At 40.2% G+C, this 23,450-nt stretch overlaps 1 long non-coding RNA gene across 2 annotated transcripts in view; it reads right to left on the bottom strand.

Annotated features, from left to right (window-relative positions):
- Positions 1–3,028: 3,028 nt before the first annotated feature.
- Positions 3,029–23,450, bottom strand: part of LOC139184452 (uncharacterized) — a 39,217-nt gene continuing 18,795 nt past the window's right edge. Inside the window, exons 4-6 of one of the 2 annotated variants that reach the window (XR_011567951.1) lie at positions 15,957–16,145; positions 15,324–15,360; positions 13,784–13,983 (exon numbers count right to left, since the gene is read on the bottom strand). This is a non-coding gene — a long non-coding RNA (uncharacterized lncRNA). Of the gene's footprint in view, positions 3,412–13,783; positions 13,984–15,323; positions 15,361–15,956; positions 16,146–23,450 lie in introns of those variants that run through there. The other variant, XR_011567952.1, reaches the window with a different exon arrangement.

Genomic DNA, 23,450 nt, shown 5'->3' with positions numbered 1-23,450 from the left:
TCTCACCTAGGGTTGATCTCACCTCTCAGGAAATATTAGGCAATGCCTGGAGACATCTTTGATTGTCATGACTCTTTAGAGAAAGAAAGGAAGAGCAAGAGCTGAGATGTATTCTCAGGCTCTAGTGGGTAGAAACCAAGGATCCCATTTGACAGTCCATGATGGACAGCGCAACCCTCACAACAAAATGGTCCAGCCCAAATGTCAACAGTGTCAAGGTTAGAAATCCTGACCAAATGCTAGCTCAAAACATTATTTTTAGGATTATGATGACAATATTATCACTTTAAAAGGCTAGGTCCGATAATATCAGAATTGGCAGAGTTTAGAGAAAAAAGTGATAATTCTCCTTTGTTTGATAAAGTAAAGGTTTTGGTCCTTTGGGCTCATCTTCATTCCAGAACATGATAAACTATTTTAAAATCGAGTCTTCTCAGAATAGTTCTGAAAACTAGGGACACTGGCTATGGATCTAGGCTTCCTGGATTGAATTCCAGCTCAGCCATACTAGCGTTGAAGCCTGGACAAGTTACTTAACCTCCGAGCTTCAATTTCTTCATCTTTTAAATGGAGATCATGAGAAGACCACCTTCAGGAGGTTGTGGGAGATGAACAAGCTGAACGATGTAACATACTTGGCCCCAAACCTAGCAGCGGAAGTGCTCCTTAAATATTTGTTATTATCCTACTCACTGTTCTAATTGTTCATCCTCAGGCTGCCATGCCCAGTAGGGATGTTCTTTTGTTACTTCTAAGTGTTGAAGTCTACAGGCGAAAAGTTCAAGACAGGAAGCCTGACTCTCAAGGCTGAGCTCTTTGCACATGACCCTTTGAGTAAAAAACTCAGTACACACTTCAGAAACACTGAGCGTGAGGCAATCTGACACGTGGTGCTGTTACTTCTCCTGCCTTCTTCCCTTCTATGATCTTTCTTCAGCTGAATCAGTAAAAGTACCAGAAAAGAAGGCTTTCCCCCCAAATATAAAATCAGGAATTAAGCTAAAACCACCAGCCTCCTCATTTACATTTAAAACATACTGGTTTCACAAAAGAGAAGCAAGAATGGGTTGTTAGATTACAGGCTTGATGTTACAGTGGCACGGATAATAGGAAGAGCAAAGCTACATCGAGGCAGGATAATTTCTGCTGCTAAAGAGGCAGGAAAGATAAGCCAAGAAATGTGCTAGAATGAAAGAACCAAATGGATTTTTTTCTTAAAGTTATATAAATTTTTTAAAAAGCAGACTCAAAATGTGTTTTTTAAGTAAGAAAAATGGATGAGTTTTAAATGGAAGTGGAAATTCAATGTAATATAAAATGTCACAGGAATAATAGACTAAGAGGGAACAGATGTTAAGACTTAAATTAAAAAGGTGTGGGTGAGGGAGAAATAGAAAGCAAGAAGAAAATATAGACAGAGTGGGGAGAAGGAGGTGAGAGAGTGTGGTGGAAAGATGCTAAACCAGTCTGGACCCACGAGTCCTAGGTTTGGTGTGTCTCACTCTGTGACCTTGGCAAAAATTCCTGAACTTCCGTGGTCCATGACCCACATGAGGGGTGGGCTAGATGGAGTCTGCTGTGTCCAGAGCACTCTGGGCTTGCCTTGGTTAATTGCAAGAGTCTAGGACAGAGCTCGGAGAAGGCAATGGCACCCCACTCCAGTACTCTTGCCTGGAAAATCCCATGGATGGAGGAGCCTGGTGGGCTACAGTCCATGGGGTCGCTAAGAGTCAGACAGGACTGAATGAAATCACTTTCACTTTTCACTTTCATGCATTGGAGAAGGAAATGGCAACCCACTCCAGTGTTCTTGCCTGGAGAATCCCAGGGACGGGGGAGCCTGGTGGGCTTCCGTCTATGGGGTCGCACAGAGTCAGACACGACTGAAGCGACTTAGCAGCAGCAGCAGCAGGACAGAGCTGGAGTCTGGAAATGGGCATGCCTGCTGGAGTGGGGCAGTTAGAGGAGGGATTGGGTGAAAGGATAGAAGGAAGTCCAGTCCAGGGCAGAATCCAGCGTCTGGAGGGTATAAAAAATAGTGATGAGCACTAGGGAACAGAAGGAGCTGCACATAGCAAAGGTGTTCCTATGGGTGACTGGCTACAGCAGGTGAAGCAGGCAGGCAGGAGACTGACATTGTGGAAATTGGCAGTAAGACCCCAGTTCCTGGGCTCTGGTTGTGGGCATGATGATACTCCTTAGTGACTCATTGGTGAGACAACTTGGAGCTCAGTGCTGGAGACCTGGAGGAACTGGGCACAGGAGATGATGATGGCAAGCAGCTGTAAGAACTAAAGGACACAGTGGCCACCAACTCACAGAAGGGAGGATAAAAATCTCTCCCGTATTGGGAGGGGGCAGGGCTGGAACTATAGGTCAGGAAGAGCAAGGATCAAGGGTGATATTGAGAAAGTTCTCTAGAGCTCTATTATTCATCCATTCATTCCCTCAGCCTTGGGTCAACATCATATGTGGGGCTCTTAAAGTTGTGCTGACTTGTAATCACATCTCATGGCTGCTACTTCACAGCTTTGTGACACTGGGCAAGTGACTGGACATTTCTAACAGCCTATTGTGAAATAAGGTTGAGAATATCTACCTCATACAGTTGTTGTAAAGTCTTTAAATATGTGCTTGGCACTGCTAAGTCGCTTCAGTCATGTCCGACTCTGTGTGACCCCATAGATGGCAGCCGACCAGGCTCCTCTGTCCCTGGGATTCTCCAGGGAAGAATACTGGAGTGGCTTGCCATTTCCATCTCCAATGCATGCATGCATGTTAAGTCTCTTCAGTCATGTCAGACCCTGTGCAACTCCATAGACGGCAGCCCACCAGGCTCTGCTGTCCACAGGATTCTTTAGGCAAGAATACTGGAGTGGTTTGCCATGTGCTTGGCACAGTCCCTAACACAAAGCATGCCCTTCGTAACTGTAAGCGATCCTCATGCATGCAGTCAAGATTTACTCAACACTCACCATCTTATGAATCTAAGTCAAGAATGATGGAACATTTTGTTGTTGTTGTTGTTATTTTAGAGAAATCATGGTGCTAAATAGAACAAAAGCAGGTATGTGTGAGAAGTTTGAGAGCAATTTTTGCTCTGAGGAATGTGAAAAGCAGCGGAGAAACTCATGCTAATACATACAGTGTAGAATGATTCCAGGCTTAGGGTGGGAAAGAGGGTTGGTTAAGATGGAATACAATGAATCGAACGCTGGCCGTTTTGTTGCCAGGACTTCTGAGCTTACAGCAAGACGAAAGAGAGCCTTGCCAGCTCCATCCCAATGTGCGTCACCCGGTTCTTTTGAACTTCCACCAAATGACCGAGGCGAGCATGGCTTCAAGTACAAGAATCTTTGTTCCATTTGGGACTGCTTCCGTGAGTTCCACTGTCAGACTTGTCCTTTGTGCCTGCAGGAAAATATATCAAGTAAGTTGGGTAGTTCCAGAACTCTCTGGGATTGTCCAGAGTTCCCCACAGCTTCCACTTGATCATGGAGAGGTGAGTCAAGTCATCCATCGGGGCTGTTGACAGCTGGTGTCCCACCTGGCAAGCTGACCCAGGGAGGGAATACTACTTACAGCCTACTTGAGGTGCTTTCCACATACCCCATGTGACTGAATCCTCACAACAACCTGAGAGTTAGGCCTTTTGTCCACAGGTGTCAGATGAAGTCTAAGAGTTAAGTTGTTTTCTGTGGGTCGCATGGGCTATACAACTGGAGGACTTGAGCACAGGCTTGCTTAACACCGTCAAGGTAGTGCTTTCGTTCTTCATTTTACAAGAGGCCTCTCTGCTAATAATAGGCGTTGAATTTTTAGAACATTTAGTTTTTTAAAAGAAAAGTGAAAGTGAAGTCGCTCAGTCGTGTCCGACTCTTAGCGACCCCAGGGACTACAGCCCACCAGGCCCTCCATCCATGGGATTTTCCAGGCAAGAGTACTGGAGTGGGGTGCCATTGCCTTCTCCGTTTTTAAAAGAAGTAAAGTCTAAAAGTCAGGCAAGTTAACCTGTATACATGCACATGAGCTGAGTGGTGTGTGTGAAAAAGAGAGAGAAAAAGGGAAAGAAAGTTATCTCTTCTTTCATGTATACAGCAACAATGCCTCCCCACTCATTTTCATTCCAGTGTAATCTATGCACATGCAAAATAATTACTTCTTCCTGTAGGAAGTGTCAGTCCTCCGAGCAAAGAAGAAAAGGCTACAGCATATGTTACCGACACATGTTTTCGCTAGTCTTGTCTCTGTTCCGCCTGCTGTGGCAATCAGCTTTTGCAAATACTGTCACTTACCAAATACAAAAAGCATGTGAATGCCCAGCCAATGGCCTGGGATAAACACAACCAGGCTTTCTGACTTGGAACATCCACCCAGAACAGAGTCTTTGTTTCAAAAGAACAAAACCAGCCTTGTATCATCAAAATCAGAGGGGGCAGTGAGGGTAGAGGAAAGACATGGACCCAACCCAACACACGGCTTTGAGTCAACCTCATACATATGAAGGAAAATTGATAGTATCTGATAGTGGGTGTGCTCAATCCAGCCAAGCCAAAGATGGGGTGGGGCTCAAAAGCACTGCTGGAAGAGTTGGGATCTGGCCAAATGGCTAAGTAGCCAGTTGGGGGTCTGAGAAGCACATGCACAGAAGGGCTTTGAGCTCTGCCTCTTGGCTGGATGCCCACTCATCAAGTTCTTGCAGAGGGTGTGTTGGCAATGGGCACTTCTAATCCCAGAAGCCCTTGACAGGTAGGCTGTCTGCCGAGACCAACCGCGCCCGCCACCAATCCCCCTCAGGTGCCAGACTGCACTTCGGACACAGCAGCTCTGAGAACAATGATGAGACAAAGAAGGGGAGTCTGGCACTTAGAGTGGAGAGCCTGTGGTCGCAGGCATTTGTTTGATGCTTCCTGGCCTGGTGAGTGTGGTGCTGAGAGGTGCATTGTCCCTGGTGGAAGGACTGTGGCAGGCTTGGTTAGGGTCAAGAGGGCACAGCTCTAGACATCTCCAACCTACCATTAGTCCAGCACTTTCTAGAAGGCAGCCTCTAAGTATATTTATATAGTGAACAGCGACAAGAAGGTAGAAACTCCTGGTATTGGGGAAAGGACAAGAACAGTTTCATTTAAAGAGTGTCCCAAGAGACGGACATACCTGCATGCGTGCATGCATGCATGCTGTCGCTTCAGTCGTGTCTGACTCTTTCTGACCCTAGGGACTGTAGCCTGCTGGACTCCTCTGTCCATGGGATTCTCCAGGCAAGAATACTGGAATGAATTTCCATGCCCTCCTTCAGGGGATCTTCCTGACCCAGGGTTTGAACCAGCATCTCTTATATCTCCTGCATTAGGAGGCAGATTCTTTACCACTGACACCACCTGGGAAGCCCAGCTGACATTTACATACTACTTTATATAAAATAGGTAACTAACAAGAACCTGCTGTGTATAATACAGGGAACTCTACTCAGTGCTCTGTCAGGGCCTATATGGGAAAGTAATCTGAAAAAGAGTGGATGTATGTATATGTATAACTGAATCACTTTACTATACACCTGAAACTAACACCTTGTAAATCAACTATACTCCTATAAAAATGCGGGGGGGGGAGTGGGGGGGAAAGAGTGTCCCAAGAAAAATCTGAATTAAGTTTGCTTCCTGTGGAGCTCTGGGATATTGAGAAGGAATCAGGGGTCCCACTTGTATAAGGACGTTTGAGCCTTCTGGGAGAAATGCTAGAGAGAACTTTCAGAGTCTATAGTTAAATACTACAATCCCTAGAACTAAGGTCCCTGAAGGGACAATGGAAACCAAAGTGGCCTAAGCCTTGAGGACTGAGGCCTGGAGGACGTACTGCTTCTTCCATGTAGGACTGGAGAAAGTGCCAAAGAAATGCAAATGATTCTTTTCTACTGCACAATCAGAATTCTTCTGATTATCCTATTTTATTTGTCTGTCTTGATGCCACCATGCATACAGCTACTACTAACTCATTGGGCTTCTATAATCTCTAGGGAAGCCAAAATCACTACAGCAACTCATAAACTGGTCATTGTTAGACTTGCACGTGGCTGATGTAAGCTTCATCTTGCTGTGCTGTGATTTGTCTGATGCTTGGCTGTTGACCTCTGACTAGGGCTTCTTGAGATCAAGAACCATCTTTTCTACCTCTGCCTAACAATTGATTAATAGCACAAGGTCTGGTACAGAGTGAGTGCTCAGTATATTTTTGTTGAATTAGATACAAACTTACTGATTTAGTTGCTCTAAATGTGTCTGTGTGGGGGTCACTCACTCATGCATTTGGCAAAAATTTATTGAGCATCTACTATGTGCTAGAGTCTGTGCCAGTCACTGGGTATACAATGATCAAAGGAAGGTCACAGCCCAGTGGAGAAGACAGACACACACACCAAGTGATTACATTTATAAACCTGTGATTGGGAAAGAAGAACAGATTTCTCTGAGAACATGTAGCAAAGTGAGGTGGAGAAACTTCCCTTAAAAAGTGACACATAAGCTGAAATTCAAAGGGAGGAAGGATGAGGATTAACAAGGCTCAGTTCAGTTCAATCGCTCAGTTGTGTCTGACTCTTTGTGACCCCATGAATTGCACCACGCCAGGCCTCCCTGTCCATCACCAACTCCCGGAGTTCACTCAAACTTACGTCCATTGAGTCGGTGATGCCATCCAGCCATCTCATCCTCTGTCGTCCCCTTTTCCTCCTGCCCCCAATCCCTCCCAGCATCAGAGTCTTTTCCAATGAGTCAACTCTTCGCATGAGGTGGCCAAAGTATTGGAGTTTCAGCTTTAGCATCATTCCTTCCAAAGAAATCCCAGGGCTGATCTCCTTCAGAATGGACTGGTTGGATCTCCTTGGAGTTCAAAGGAGTCTTAAGAGTCTTCTCCAACACCACAGTTCAAAAGCATCAATTCTTTGGCACTCAGCTTTCTTCACAGTCCAACTCTCACATCCATACTTGACCACTGGAAAAACCATAGCCTTGACTAGACAGACCTTTGTTGGCAAAGTAATGTCTCTGCTTTTGAATATGCTATCTAGGTTGGTCATAACTTTCCTTCCAAGCAGTAAGCGTCTTTTAATTTCATGGCTGCAATCACTATCTGCAGTGATTTTGGAGCCCAGAAAAAACAAAATCTGACACTGTTTCTACTGCTTTCCCATCTATTTCCCATAAAGTGATGGGACCAGATGCCATAATCTTAGTTTTCTGAATGTTGAGCTTTAAGCCAACTTTTTCACTCCCCTCTTTCACTTTCATCAAGAGGCTCTTTAGTTCCTCTTCACTTTCTGCCATAAGGGTGGTGTCATCTGCATATTTGAGGTTATTGATATTTCTCCTGGCAATCTTGATTCCAGCTTGTGCTTGCTCCAGTCCAGCATTTCTCATGATGTACTCTGCATATAAGTTAAATAAGCAGGGTGACAATATACAGCCTTTATGTACTCCTTTTCCTATTTGGAACCAGTCTGTTGTTCCATGTCCAGTTCTAACTGTTGCTTCCTGACCTGCATACAGATTTCTCAAGAGGCAGGTGAGGTGGTCTGGTATTCCCATCTCTTTCAAAATTTTCCACAGTTTATTGTGATGCACACAGTCAAAGGCTTTGGCATAGTCAATAAAGCAGAAATAGATGTTTTTCTGGAACTCTCTTGCTTTTTCAATAAGTAAGTCATAAAAAGGGAACACTTACATGCTACTCTTATGTGCCAACACTGTTCTGCTTACTTTACATACATGTTTATTTTATTCTCCCAACAGCCCTAGGATGGAGCTATCATCATTATGTCTAATTGTATAGGTGAGGATATCAAGGCATAAGAGGTTAAAAACTTGACTGAGGTCACAGACATTGAGTAATAGGCGAACCTGGTAGCCTGGCCTTGGAGTCATGCTCTCCATATATAGAAGAGCTTGTACAAAGGGCCTGGGGCTTAGCAAGCAACAGATCTTCTTAACCCCAGGCTAGACAGGCTCCCAGGTGTCATCTTATCAAATCCTTCCCAACACTGACAACTCTCCTTTCCTGAGAATTTTGGCAAGGGAAATATTTTCCCTTTTGTTTTATCTGTAAGGCATCTTTCATGGTGTTAACTCACAGCCATTTTTAGAGCCAAGTCACTGAGGATGAGTGACCTAAAGGAAGGAGGAAAGGCAAGTGCCCACTGCGTGGAGTGGCCAGGAAGTGTCTCATCACTTGTTGAGAGGCTTGTTGCATCTGCTAATTCTTTGGAAAAAGAGAAGAAAGGAAAGGAAAGGAAAGGAACAGGCTGACCCAGCAGATTTCCCCATTGCATCTGGAGACTGTAAGTCACAGAGCAAGGAAATACTTAGGTGGACAAAGCCAAACCTTTGGCCAGAATGGTAGCATCAAAGGCTTTTTCATGGGCACTTGAAATTGGTTGTCAACAGAAATGCAAATTGAACCCATCTTTGTCTTGAAGCCATATGTCCACTGGGACAGAAACAACATTTTCCCTGCTGAGAATGCTGTTCAGGGTTTACTTGGTTACAGCTTGAGCAAGTCCTGCATGTTAATCAAGGGGGAATGGTAAAGGGAAAATAGAACACCCAAAGAATTATAACCAAGCTTAGACAACCTTTAGAAAGAAAAAGAGAATTCACAAGCTACTCATCTCCCATCCTCAGAGAATCTCATTTGCTATTTGATCTCACTTACTACCTTGCAGTTTTTTCAAGCAAAGTTCTCTCTCCTTAAAAGTGTTTCTTCACAGTAAATTTCCAGGCTATTATCCCATCTATCTACTTTCTCTTAAAACCTAGGACTCTTTGTTTTTTAATTTCTAATTCCAGTCTCCATGTGGAACAACCAGGAAGATCACTTAGGGAGCCTTTGTTTCTTAGGGGATTGCTGTTCCTGTCCTTTATTATGTAATTCTAGTTTGTGACACTAGAGCTTGGGAGGGGGTCATATTCAGCAGGAGTCTATCAAGGAAGACTGAAGTTCAGAACAACATCTTCCTTATCTAGGATTATGGGATTATCCTATTGCATAGGATCCTGCGAGATGATCTTTAGGAAGTGCTTAGCAAAGCATATTGCAAGAGTGAAAAATCAGGTTAGATGTTAGCTATTATCATTATTAAGATAAGGGGGCCAAAAGCAGTAACTGGAACCAAGATTACAGTAAATAGGTAAGTTGTGTGTGATCAATGAACAAATTATAGGTGATCAGTCACTCAGTCCTGTCCGACTCTTTGTGACTCTTTGGACTGTAGTCCACTAGGCTTTTCCATCCACAGGGTTTTCCAGGAAAGAATACTGAAGTGGGCTGACATTCCCTTCTCCAGGGGATCTTCCTGACCCAGGGATCGAAGCTGCATCTCCTCCATTTCCTGCATTGCAGGTGGATTCTTTACCACTGAGCCATTGGAAGATGATAATAATATGAATATATAAGTAGATAGGCTGGTAGTTAGGAGTTAGGCTAGAGTGCATAATATGGGAAAAGAACATAGACAGGGGAAGGATCAAGTGGATTGTATATTTATCCCTGCTTGATTCCTTGTGTGTTGGTCGCTCAGTAGAGTCCAACTTTTTGCAACTCCATAAACTATAGCCTGCCAGGCTTCTCTGTCCATGGAATTTTCCAGGCAAGCATACTGGAGTGGGTAGCCATTCCCTTCTCCAGGAAATCCTTCTGACACAGGGACTGAACACATGTCTCCTGCATTGCAGGCCAATTCTTTAACATCCGAGCCACTAAGGAAGCTTGATTCTTTACAGCAGGGAAAACCCAGAATCGGGATGTACATTCCCAGATTATTAGCAATAACTGCCATGTATTGAGCACCACTGTATGCCACGAATAACACAAAAGGCTTTAAATAAGTTGTTTAAATATAATCCCCATCAAATTGTGAGTTTAGCTATTATAACCTTGGAATGCTTAGCACAGTGCTTGGCACATAGTAGATGCTCAGTCAATATTTGTTAATTTTGAAACACTTTGCAACATTCTTAGTTTATCCCTTTTGAATGCACATAATTTGCTTGGCAATTCAAATGTGGAAGCAATATTATAGATGTTTGCCTTTTAAGCATCTGAAGCACAGAGCCCATGCTGATGTTAATCAAGTCTATTGCTAAGATCTTTGTTCATTGGTGACAAGACTTTTCTACATTGGCCTAGATTGAAAGAAAGCAGCACAAGCCAATGATGTGCCAAAGGGGATATTATGAAGAGAGATTGCTTCAAGTTTTACAGACTAAATTGGCAAATGAATAACAAAGTAATTAAGGGAGTCAACATTCAAAACAAGGAAGTGAAAATCTGAAACAGGCACCAAGACAAATAAGAGTACGGCTTCAGCTGGAAATACCAATTGATAGAACTATCCAGATACTAAAAGGGGAAGAAAAAAAAAAGAATTTTCTAATATAATTCCTTTTAGTATTTTTTCTTTAAATAAGGATCTCTATTTCTCATGTGAAAGAATTTTATAAGTAGTGAAACCAAGGTTTACAAATTCTCCCAGAATAATTTAGGCCTAGGATGCTTCCTTCCGGTCCTATTTTTAACTCTTTGAGGGTAGTTTATCAACAATCCTGGGTATTGGGTGAATATTGGAACCTTCTATCCCATTTAGAGGACAGGTATCATGGTTAAGAATAACTGTATGTGGCAAGGATTTTCCTGGGATTTATCTAGCAATATAAAACTTATTGAGATGGACAGCACACTCTATTGTCTTTCAGGAAAAAAAAGGATATAGTCTAAGCATGAAATGGATTATTTTCTGTTTTGTACTTTTATAATAGCTATTGTTCCAAAAGTATCATATCAATCAGTCAACAACTATACGTTTGAACACCTATGAAAATGCCCATATAATTCAGAATGTCACAGTCACTGAGTAGGTATATTAAGTCGTTCAGTGACTCCAACGATTTTTTTCCCTTGGAGATCTTGCTAGCTCGTAGTTTAGCAGCTATAATATTTTTGGCAGTGTATAGGAAACCACAGTCACTAAAGTGGGTGACTCTAATTCATTCCTAAACATGATCAATCTCTCTCACTTTCTTTGTCTCTCCCTCCTTCCTTCTTTCCCTTCCTTTCTCCCCAACCCCCACCCCCCGCCACCACCACACACACACACAATCACTCACATGGTTTCAATCGTGGTCCAACAAGGGAAACAGAAGCCACCTAAGTATTTATACAAGAAGGCATTTAATCCAGGTGACTGGTTACAAAGATGATGGGATACATGAGAGATTAGCGACATCAGAAAGAATTACCATCCTAAACTGGAAGGATTTTAAAAACTCAACCAGAATCAGAAGTCACTAAGTGGAAGCTAGAAATGTATTGCATCTGTTCAGAGGAAATTGGAGCAATAAAATGGAAATAGCCAGTTGGAAAGATGGCCACAGATACAGAGACAAGGGGAAAACACCATGGCTTCTTCTGCCTACAGTCTCACTAGAGTGACCCATTGGCCAAACTTAGCAAGAACCCAGCTTACAGGGGACACTGGGAAATACAACCTTCAGGTCTCAGTCACCCTGCTGAACTGAGCAGAGCAGGGAAGGGACAGGGGACACACCTGCTATCCACAGGCCAGAAACTAACATAAGCGTATACCCATATATGCATGTGCACGCACACACGCAACTTGGTTCCAGCACCAGAACTGTCCCTCTTTGAATCTGAAGATAATTGAATCAATATAAAATAAGGCTAGCCATTCACAAAATAATTTGACTTTCCAAGTCTACTTGACTCTAAGATTCCAGAGTATTGTCTTTAATCTGGTCAAGGTATAGCCTAGAAAAAGAAAGGCATAATAGAAACCCAATGGTTACCATGTATTAGGATCTGTATTTAGTGCTTTTCAACATTATATCACTTTATCTTCAACCCCATAAATTTATTACAGTTTAAGCTTATAATGGTATATTCACCTCATTGCACAAGTGAAAAAACTGAAGAAAGTAAATACATTGTCCAGGATAAGTTTTGGAACCCACATAAGATAGTCTGACTTAAATTTTTTATTGACAATATACAGGCTGTGATGCAACTGATAAAAGGTGTAAGCTGTTCATTTGCTTGGTATTTTGCTGTTTATTGTAGTGATACAGATATTGAAAAGAGGCGAATAACAACTTGAACTAAAGGATAATAAAAATATTATATGACTTTCAAATTAACAAGAAAAATGGGAAAAATTATATAATCAGAATAAGGGAAGAAAAGGAAAGATTGACTTTAAAAAACAAGAATTATTGGAAAGCACATAGTAATATAGTAGATTTAAGCCCCTGCTGCTGCTAAGTCGCTTCAGTCATGTCCGACTCTGTGCGACCCCATGGACGGCAGCCCACCAGGCTCCCCTGTCCCTGGGACTCTCCAGGCAAGAACACTGGAGTGGTGTGCCATTTCCTTTTCCAATGCATGAAAGGAAAAGTGAAAGTAAAGTCGCTCAGCGGTGTCCAACTCTTAGCGACCCCATGGACTGCAGCCTACTAGCCTCCACCATCCATGGGATTTTCCATGCAAGAGTACTGGAGTGGGGTGCCATTGCCTTCTCTGAGTGTCCCTAATTCTATTAAATGTAAATGGACTAAATGTACCAACTAAAAAATTATCAGACTGGCTAACAACCTAAAACTAACAATATGCTGTTTCAAGTGACACATAGAAAACAGGACAGAGATAATTTAAATGTAAAAGGATAGAAAAAGGTTAAATATAAGAGGATAGAAAGAAAAGTTATTTGGATGGCAAATACTAACTAAAATAACAATGATAATAATACCAAGCAAAAAAGTTTTATTAAAAATAAGGAGGGATATTCTATAATGATAAAGTTTTATCAGACTTAAAAACCAGTCTAAATTTTTATATATTATGTAAAACCTTTAGAGCATATAGAGGAAAACGGACAGAAGTATAAGAAGAAACAGACAGTTATCACAACATCAGGACGTTTACATATCTGAGTAAGTGGTAAAACAGACAACAAATCAGTATAGATAGAGAAAATGTGAAGAACATAGTTAACAAACTGAACAATGATTTAAAAACTTGACATAATAGACGCATATAGGACAGTTTTGCCAACAACTGCAATAGAATCATTATAGTGAAGCATATGTTGAAATTCTCCTACAAGTTACCATAACCTGAGCCATAAATTAAGACAAAGGCATTCTCTGACATGGTGGGTTTCTTTTTCTTTTTTTAATTTCCCACCCCTCTTTACTTGCCTTGGCCTTCATATTTTATTTTGAAGTATTTCTGAAATTTATGGTGATCTTGAAGTATCTGCTAATACTTTGGAGTGAAACACTAGACAGCTGGTTTTAAGCTCTGAGTATGGGAGGCAGGGCTTTCCATCATTCATTAGGGGACCCTTACTGTCACTGTATGTGGTCATTTCAATGATTCAGTTTCACTGAGAAGGTACCTTTAATCCCCTGTTTTCTCATATGTAAACTCAGGATAGCAATTGTCCCTAGTTCACAGGGCTATATTGTAAGGATTAATGAGACAAAGCACTTGATGTGTTCCTGGCATACTGAAGTATTTACTATATATTAGCTATTATTATTTGAAGTTTTCAACTACTCTCATGGTTTTGGTATCATTGAATCAAAATGTTGATGGTACCCAGATGTGTATAAGCAATCATTTCTGTAACATCTCCATGTTACAGAAATGATTTCTTTCTGTAACATCAGCCATTTCAAACATATAACATCCACTCTTTCTTCACTCAGTAAATAATCACTCAGTAAATCATCACTGTCTTAGTAAGCTCAAGCTGCCATAACAAAATACCTTAGACTCCGTTTGCATAAACAACAAAAATTTATTTCCCTCATTTCTGGAGGCTGAAAGCCTAAGATCAGAGTGCCAGCATGGTCAGGTTCTGGTCAGGATCACTTTCCTGGCTTTCAGATGGTCGCCTTCTCACTGTGCCCTCATGTACTGTAGAGAGAGTCAGTTTAGTCTCTTCCTCTACTTATAAGGACCGTAATCTCATCATGGCCTCCCAAAGGCTCCACTTTCAAATACCATCGCATCAGGGTTAGGGCTTCTACATAAGAATTATGGGGCAAATAAACTTTAAGTTTATAACAACCACTTTTGCGATTGCTCAAATGAGAATCCCAACTCATCCTTAAATCTTCCCTTTAATTAGTTTATGGCCTTTTCTCCCCTAATCAAAATGGAAGCCATTAGACAGCAAAGACATTCTCTGTCTCCTTTTTGGGGGGTAATGGAAAGTGAGTCTCTGCATTGGCTGTGTCTGAATCAGCATGTAAAATAGAATAAAGGCACTGAAATAAGGAGCCATCGTACTTTACAACACTGAGTTGTGAAACTTCATTCTTTAAAGGCTGGGTTTGTTTCCAACTCCTTGATCTTCCTTTTTTCCAAGTTTTTTCTGTTTTTGTTTTATTTTATTTTTATTTTTTAATTTAATTTTATTTTTAAACTTTACATAATTGTATTAGTTTTGCCAAATATCAAAATAAATCCACCGCAGGTATACATGTGTTCCCCATCCTGTTTTTGTTTTTACTTGTTTCATTCACTTCCAATTACTTTAAGATAGAGCCTCATTCTCTCCTCCATTTAGATTTTGTTTAATCTTTAGTTCTCTCTCCTTTGTAACATTTGCTGGTGAGAGCTTTACTTAGTTCCGAATTATGTTCTGACTGCCATTTCCAGGGCCCCTGGGCATCATAAAAAAAAAAAAAAAAGTCTTTAGATTCTTGATGGCAGACTGTTGAGTTTGGAAATGTAGACTCCTTTCAGTTATTTCTGGCTTTCTCTTTCAGACTGTGCTGGTAGGCCTTTGGAGCTTCATATTGCTTATTCTTGGAGACTTCCTGGAGCGTCAAAAATGACTTAAAATGATTACTATGCTGTGCATCCGCATATATGACATTCAATCGCCCAACTCTGAGCTGAATTTCAATGAGATTTGTGTAAATGAATCAGAAACATATGGATTCCATCCTCCCTAACTACCTCTACTCTTTAAAAAAAAAACAAAAAGAAAAAAAACCAGGAACTCAGCATTTGTGTTTCACTGGATATGAAAGGTCTGAAACAGAACAAGTAATGGCAAATCAGAGCGAGAGAGGCTTTCCCGTTCTTGATAGCCATCTTGTCTCTCATATATCATCCTAGTCCATGATCAGGGGTTGTTAATTTCTGCTAAATTTCATTGTCCTCTTGCCTTGAGATTTTCCTTCCTTACTATAGTTCCCTATAAACCAACCCCCTGCCTTTTGTCCTTCTGTCCTAGAAATAGTTACCTGTTGGTCACTTCCTTGCCCTCCTGGCACTCACATCCTAGAGAGATGACAGAAAGATATATTATAACCAAGGAATTCTAACACATTGTGAAGGCGTCACAATAGAGGAGCATAAAAAGAATTCTGAGGAGACAACAACTTTGGGGGCATTTTGTTTTTTCCTACCTTTTGCTTGCTTTACTTTTTACTCTATTTTACTTTATTTCCTTGCTCTGGTTTCCATTTCCAGTCTTTTTCCTCCCACCTGAGTTTTCTCCAGTCACATTGGCTCTTTCCAATTCCTTGTAAAAACTCTTTCTTTCCTTCTAGTGCTGCATAAGGAAGGCAACGGCACCCCACTCCAGTACCCTTGCCTGGACAATCCCATGGACGGAGGAGCCTGGTGGGCTGCAGTCCATGGGGTCGCGAAGAGTCAGACACGACTGAGCGACTTCACTTTCACTTTTCACTTTCATGCATTGGAGAAGGAAATGGCAACCCACTCCAGTGTTCTTGCCTGGAGAATCCCAGGGACGGGGTAGCCTGATGGGCTGCCGTCTATGGGGTCGCACAGAGTCGGACACGACTGAAGCCACTTAGCAGCAGCAGCAGTGCTGCATATGCATAAGGGGTTTGGTACTGTCCTCTCCTAACCTCTTCTCCATTGTCCTGAATGGAATCCTCACAGTTGGAACCTTTTGCTGCTCTTAGGCTGCCTCAGTCTGGTGTAGGTCTCCAGAGAACAGAGCCAGCTCCTGTGGGGCACAAGCTGAGCGACTGCATTGAGATCTCCAGTTGCACAATACAGAATATGTGCCGTGAGTGGCCAAGACTGATGAAATCCTGTCACAGTGAGGAGACGGAATGAAGTGTTGAGTTACATGAGTATATATACTCATAGCAGATACAGTACATAGGATAGTCAGCAAGTCTGATTAATGTTGCCCTTTTCCCCACCGATACGTGTGTTAATTTAGTCACAATGCCCTCAATCATAAAAAAAGAAATATTCCTCTATGTAGTTTTTTGTTAACTATGACAGGGATTGTGTCATTTCTCTTTTTACCACATCTGAAGCATTCTACTAAAAGACAAGTTAATTCTATCAGGCATGTATATGTCAAGCCAGAAGGTTCAGATTCTCAATAATGTCCCTCTAAATCACTCATGCTATTTTTAATGCTGTCGTTTCTAAAAGACTAAATTTGAGAATATTACAGTCTTTACCATTTATAAAGTATTTAATAATTAGTTATAAATATTAGTGGTCCAACCCGACTGTTTCCGTGTACCTGACAAAGTACTTTACTAGCATGAACTTTGCACGTATAACCCATCCATAAAGGAACTTGTGTTTTTAGCTCCTGTCTTCAGTAGTAGGCGTAGATTTGCCTATCCAGTCTTTCCTAACCAGATATCAGTGACTTGTGAGATAGCTGATCATAGTTGGGACTGTGGTTAAAAAGTAGAGAGAAATCTCACAGGCTCACATGGAGATAAATGGATATAATGTTTGCATTTGTCCCATTAGCCTCCTAATCCAGACATCTGAAACTCATTGTATTCTCAGATGGAGTTCCTATTCCCACAGGATATATTCATCCTCAATGATGACAATTCACATATGTGTAATTCCATTAATACCATTAAAGTTGAAGTTGTTTGTTTGTTTGCTTTCATTTGAGAGGAATGATGATCCATTTCATTTATTTGGTATTTGACAGTGTTCAGAACATGTTCTCATAACTCTTCAAACTGTCTGAGGCGGATATTATTATCCTCATCTTACATATGAGAAAACTGAGACTTAAAGAGATTATTTGACTCCCCCAAGGTTCTGTAAATTGCAAGCATCAGAACCAGGATACAAAACCACATCATCAGACTGTACTCTAGTAGCTTATCAAAATTATTCCCATGTTACTTTCCATTGCACTTTGTGGTTACCCTTCAAAATTTCTCATTTTGGTAAACAAAGACTTTAAAATAAAGTCTAACAAAGGAGCTCAACACTCAACATTAAATTTACTGTTCAGAAACTTCCTGGCTCACAACTAGAGACTTCTAAGTGATGGAAAGAGGGCAGTTAACATGTTGCGATGCTCTCTCTTTCAGCCATAACTTTTCTTCTAAGTTTATGGTTATGGTTTGGCTTTGGAGTACAAAGCCGTAAAACTTAATTGAATATAAGTCAGATCAAGGTCTTTTCAAGCTGGACATAATGTGAGTAACACAAATAGATGAATCAATATTTTTTTTTAAATTTCAGTTACAAAGACTTCAGTGGAAAATATAACTCCTCACTTATAAAATCTGCCCACCATGAAGCTTATATTGTGTGACATACGCATGATTAGGTCCATAACTATTATTATTAAAAATTAAAAGTATACTATAAAACTCATATCTAGAGGCCAAAAGTATAATTCTGATTCAAATCTATGTCCTTCAAAAAAACCCAGAAATATTTGTGGGTGAAAATGCAGAAGAAAAATGATTTCCCCATGTAAAACCTTTTACCAAGTCACATTTAAATACATTCAATTCAACAAATACATTATACTTTCCTAGTCTAATTTCTACTGTCCTAGAAGTTAAGCCCCTTTTTATTATGACAGAATAATATCCACATTCTGATATTTTAGAACTCTTCAAAATGCTACTTTGATGTTATATTTTGCATCATATTATTGTAGTTGCATGCTCTTTTCCCAGTTTCTAAATCAATGCTGTCCTATATCAAAGGTAGAGAGTGTGCCAACTACAGATTAAGTATTTAAATATTAAGTATTAAAGCTAAGGCTGGATAGTTACTATGGTAATGGTCTCCCAACTATGTTCACTTCCTTTCCCTGGAACTGGTAAATATGTCCCCTTAAAAAGAAAAAGGAAGGTTGCAGCTCTGATTAAGTTAATAGTGAGATGGCAAGATATCCTGGATTACTTGAGTAGTCCCAATGTAGTCACAAGTGTCCTTGTAAATAGAAGTAGAAAAACATCTAGAGAGGAGATCAACAAGGATAAAGAGAACGTGAACAATACCATAAACCAACTAGTAGACCTAACAGACATATATAAAACACATCATCCAATGACAGTAAAGTGCACATTCTTCTCATGTGCTCAGAGAATATTTATTCTCCAGGATATACCATAAAGCCACAAAACAGATCTCCATACATTTAAAAAGATTAAAATCATACCAAGTATCTTTTAAAACCACTGTGGAATGAAACTAGAAATCAATAATAAAAGAAAAACAAAATTTTACAAATATGTGAAAACTAAGCACACTAAACAACTAAGGGATCAAAAAAATCAAAAGGGAAATTAGAAAATACTTTGAGATAAATAAAAATGTAAACACAACATAGTCAAACTTATGGAATGCAGCAAAAGCAGTGCTCAAGGGAAATTTATAGTTGCAAAAGCCTACAGTGAAAAAGAAAACTCTCAAGTCAATGGCCTAACTGTACCTAACGTTACTCAAAGAAAGAGAAAAAGAAGTACAAACTAAACCTAGCAGAAGGAAGAAAATAATAAAGAATAGAGCAGAGATAAATGGAATAGAGAATAGAATAAAGTAGAACCAACAAAATCAAAATTTGGTTGTTGGAAAAATTTGACCAATCTTTAGCTATAATAACTTGAGAAACAAGACAGAGGATGCAAGGAACTAAAATCAGAAGTAAAAGTGAGACATTATTATCAAATCTCACAGAAATAAAAAGTGTTAAAGAACACTATCAGTAGTTAAAAGCCAACAAACAGGATAACATAGATGAAATGGACTAATTTCCAAAACCATATAAATTATCAAAATTGACTTGTGAAGACCTAGAAAATCTGAACAGGTTTATAAGTAAAGAGATTAAACCAGTAATCAAAAACACTCAACAAAGAAGAGTCCAGGACCAGGTGGCTTTACTAGTGAATTCTACCAAACATTAAAAAATTTTACAACAATCCTTCTCAAAATCTTCCCCAAAAACATAAGAAGAGAGAACACTTTCTAACTCATTCTATGAAGTCATCATTCTCCTGTTACTGAAGCCAGACAGAGACATCATAAGAAAACTATAAACCAGTATTTCTCATGACCATCAGTTCAGTTACTCAGTCACGTCTGACTCTTTGCAACCCCATGGACTGAAGCACACCAGGCCTCCCTGCCCATAACCATAGATTCAAAAAATTCTTAAGATATTAGGAAACCAAATTTAGCAATGTACAAAAATCATTACAGTCAAAAGCCAAGTGAGATTTATCCCAGGAATACAAGGTTGACTTAATATATGAAAAATCAACTAATATAATACATTATTGTAGCATAATAAAGGACAAAAACCTATGTGGCCATCTTACAGATACAGAAAAATCACTTGACAAAATCCAACACCCATTCATGATTAAAATCTCTCAGCACATCAGGAATAGAAGGGAATTTCCTGAATATAATAAAGGGCACCTATGAAAAATCTTCAACAAGTATCAAACGTAATGGATAAAGACTACAACTTGTAAACTAAAGAAATTAAAGGAGGGAAGTAGACTATTTGCTGATGACGTCATCCTATACATAGAAATTCTTAAGGAATACACACACATCTGGACACACGATGCAAAACTACTAAAACAACTTCATGCAAGGTTTAGGATGCAAGGGCAATACGAAGCACTCAATTGTTTTTCTGCAAATTAGCAACAAGAAATCCAAAAGTAAATTTAAGAAAATAATTCCATTCACAAAGAATGAATCAGAATAAGATACTTAGTGCAACAAAAGAAGTTCATGATTTGTATGAAAAGTACAAAGCACTGCTGAAAGTAATTAAAGAAGATATCAATAAATGGAAAGATATTCCATTTTCATTGATTAGAAGATTTAAGAATTTTTTGTAGAAGTGACAAGATAAGACTAAGATTTATATGGAAATGAAAGAATCTAGAATAGCCAAAATGATTTTTAAGAGAACAAAGTTTACTTACTATAAGGTTACAGTATCAAGATAGTATAGTATTTGCATAAAAATAGCCCTGAGGATCAATGGAATAGAATTGAGTTCAGAAATAGAACCTGACATTTATGGTCAATTGATTTTTAACAAAAGCTCCAAGACAACTCAGTGAAGAAAACATAGTTTTCAACAAATGTTTGTATCAGCAGTACACACACACAAAAAACTCAAAGTAGATCATAAGTATCAATGTAACAGCTAAAAATATAAAACATCTTGAAGAAAACATAGGAAATCTTCATGACCTTTGGTTAGGTAATGATATGTTAGATATGATACCGAAAGCCCAAGCCATAAGAGAAAAACTGATAAATTGGATTTTATCAAATTAGAGCTTTTGTACTTCAGAAGACACCATTAGGAAGATGAAAGGACAAGCCACTGAGTGGGTGAAAATATTTTCAAATCATATGTCTGATAAATGCCTTGTATCTAGAATATATAAAGAAATCAATGTTCCGTGAGAAGACAGTCCAGTTACAAAAAGAGCAAAATTGCATATGATTGGTTAACAAGTACATTAAAAAGTGTTCAACATCATTAGTTATTGGAAAAATTAAAATCACAATAAGTTACCACTGTATACCCACTAGAATGGCTCAGATTTCAAAAGACAGAGAAGGGAATTCCCTGGCAGTCCAGTCGTTAAGACTTGGCCCTTTCACTGCTATGGGCCTGGGTTCAATTCCTGGTTGGGGAATTAAGATCCCACAAGTCACACAGTGCTCTCCTCCCCCCAGAACATACAACATCAGGTGTTGGTAAATATGTGAAGAAAAATGTACGGCCACTGTGCAAAAGAGTTTGGCAGTTTCTTAACAGATTACATAAGCTTATCAAAGGACTTAGTGATTCCAGTCTTAAGAGTCTACTTGAGGAATGAAAACATGCACGAAAACTTGAACATAAATGTTCATAGACGCAGTGCTACAACCCAAACAGGAAATGATCTAACAGTCTAGCAACCTGACAGCGGATAAATAAAACATGGTACCAGCACACACGGACTATTATACGGCAGTCAAAAGGAATTAAACAACAATACACAACTAAAACACAGATGAGCCTCAAATACGCCATAGTAAATGAAAGAGGCAAGATCTACCAGAAGATACACTGTGTGATTTCATTTGTATGAAATGCATGGAATTGCACATTTATAGAAACAAGTAGATTAGTGGCTGCTGAGGGAGGGGGTTTTTTGTGAGTGAGGATTAACTGCAAATAGGCTTGTGGAACATTGTGAAGGTGATGAAAAGGTCCTAAGATCAGATTGCGATGATGGTTGCACAACTTTGTAAATTTACAACAAAACACTGAATTATGTACTTATAGCATATAAACTATTTTCCAATAAAGTGGTTTTAGTTGTTAGAGGGAAGATAAGTTAGCCAGGGGAAAAACAATGAAGATTAAGCTCTTCTTTGATCACATAGCCTGCTGTGGTTACTTCTATTCCAGCAGTTAATAACACTCTTTTCAAATCAGCTGCCTTATTCTCTGATTTACATTCCCCGTTAGAAAGGTCAACAGAGCAAGTTGATGAATCTGGTAACTATTCTTTCCTGCTCAGGAAATTATTCCACATTAGATCTTTAGGTGGAGTGTACCAGTCTTGGCCAACTGACATCTCAAGCACCTGGCACTGAGATCAGAAACAGAAATCAGGAAGAGCTGGAGACTACAGAGAACAAGGGCACACGATCTGCAGTTGCCAAGAAGATGTGGTTTGTGGGACTGCTCAGTGCACTCCAAGAGCCCAGTGTGAGAACTGGCTATCAATGTGCCTGCCAGTCAGCCTGAGGCAGGGAAGGGATCCCAGCACAGAAGAGAAAAGGAGGAGAGAGGACAGGAGGAAGTGAGGAGAGAGAACAAAGTGTTGGCAAATCACCCTGTTGCAGGCAATTTCTGCTACTCCAAAAACAGTATCCAACTGACGAGCCTCCAGAGACATGGGAAGGCCATTTGTATTATCAGACAAACTGAAAACACTTGGTTCAGGGCCCTAAAACTGTGAATCCTAGAACCTTATGATCACATTTCATAGCTGTGGGGAAAATCAGAAAAGGAAAGACTGGGCAGAGGTTCAAAGAGGAAATGCCTTCTGCCAAACCAGGTCACCTGAGCTTCCTGTCTAAGCATGGACCCAAGGAGAATGGGTGAGACAAAGGGTCTTATTCGTGAATCAAAATTTACTTCAACAGCAAGGCAGGCTGGGGCAGGATGGGACCGGGTTCACATCTCATTTGTATTTTTCGCTGTGAAAGGCGGAGGATGCAATAAGAATGCTAGTCCCATGTATGTGTGCGTGGATGTTTTTTTGTTGTTGTTAACAAAGTCTTCTTTACTTCTTCCAAGTGTCACGTATGTGTGTGTGGATGTTTTCATGGGCCAGGCAGAGGAAGAAGAGACGCATGGGAGGAGGTGGTGCTCAGAGGATGCACTTGTTTCTTGAGGGCCTGCATGCTGAGCACTGTTGGGCACTTTTCCTTTATTTAGTTCCTCTGGCAACTTTGTAAGATGTGTGTTATTACACCTACCTGACAGATGAGGAACTGAAGCTCAAAAATCTTTCCTACCTGTAAAATAGGTAACATTATCCATGATACACATTATTTACAAGTAAGAACTTCAGGCTCCAAATTTTGAATGGCCAGTATTATTATTGTTCAGTCGCTCAGTTGTGTCTGACTCTTTGCAACCCCACGTACGGGAGCATGCCAGGCTTTTCTGTCCTTCACCATCTCCCGGAGCCAGTGTTACATACTTAGTAAGTGGCAGAGCTGGGCTTTAAATTTAGGTCCATGTGAGCCTGGAGCTCCTATTTTTCTTTTATAGCTCACTGCCCATTCAGGTTTGGATAGTTTAAAAAAATATTCAGCTTTTCAGCTTTGGCTCTATTTCTTGTTTCTGGATGATAATAAGCCAGCCAACAGTCCTCCTGGGAATTCTTTTCGCCTCTAGGGCTAGAAGAATAGAAAAACACCGCCATGCCCTTGAAGCCTCACTAACAATCACGACTATAAAGGCTAGAGTCAGTGCTGAGAGGATATTATTAACAAATGGCTTAAGAAAAACCTTCAGAGCGTTTGCAGCCACCCACACCATTTGTAAAATCTTAGGGAGGAAA

Source organism: Bos indicus, chromosome 8, assembly GCF_029378745.1.
Source record: "Bos indicus isolate NIAB-ARS_2022 breed Sahiwal x Tharparkar chromosome 8, NIAB-ARS_B.indTharparkar_mat_pri_1.0, whole genome shotgun sequence".
NCBI classification, from domain to species: Eukaryota; Metazoa; Chordata; class Mammalia; order Artiodactyla; family Bovidae; genus Bos; species Bos indicus.
This window is presented reverse-complemented; position numbering and strand designations above follow the sequence as displayed.